Consider the following 876-nt stretch of genomic DNA (forward strand, 5'->3'; position numbering starts at 1 on the left):
TGTGAAATGCTGTCTTCTGGACATGACATAGTGTAATGGCCCCAAATGGAGTCCCCAAATTGTAATAGCCAAAGTAACTTCATTTTCTTCATTTTGTATAGAAGAGTCACTTTAAACTTCAAAGGCTAGAACAAGGGCCAGCTTCAAGGTCAGGTCTGAACTTAGCTGACTGCTTTCTTTGAAGTAGCTGACCTTGGTCACCTCCCAGACACTGTAGCTGTGTTTCCTGCCTAGCCAAGAAGCCTAATTAACAATAATAATCAGAAAGCTCCTTACTGTCAAAGTCTCTATATATCTATTAAGAGAGGACTAACAGAAGTTTGTTTGGGCTTCTGTATTTTGCTTATCTGCTAACTTGGGCAGTCCTAACCCTAGTGAGGCCCACCTGGCATTACTCATGTATGATAAAATTCTTGTGGTATTTATGGTTTTTGCCTTTACAAGCTAGTTTCTCCCTTGACCAGGGGGAGTGGGTCCTCAATCTGATTAAGGGACCATGGACAGCTATAGACCAATTAAAATTTGGTGGTCTTTTCCCGGTGGTTTCAAATTCCGTAACAATAGCTATCACAATCATGAACCCACAACAGCTATGGCTATATATCTACACAAGACTAGCATATGACCAAGTGAGCCACAATCTTAGTGTAGATGTATGGGGGTGCGGGGTTCCGCGGAGCGCCAGCTGCTGGGCGTGGCGCCGGTCTCCCTCGCGCCGCTGGGTGCGACGTGGTGCAGGTCTCCTGCGTGCACCTGGGAGTGCGGCGGGTCCCGCACCGCGTCTGTAGTTTGGGTCCCGGATCTCCGTGCTGCTGGCAGGCCCCTGGCTCTCCGTGCTGCTGAGGCTTGTGCTACTGGGGCTGGCCCGGTCAGTCC

This window comes from Nannospalax galili, unplaced genomic scaffold (assembly GCF_000622305.1).
Source record: "Nannospalax galili isolate Female #2095 unplaced genomic scaffold, S.galili_v1.0 scaffold676, whole genome shotgun sequence".
NCBI lineage: Eukaryota > Metazoa > Chordata > Mammalia > Rodentia > Spalacidae > Nannospalax > Nannospalax galili.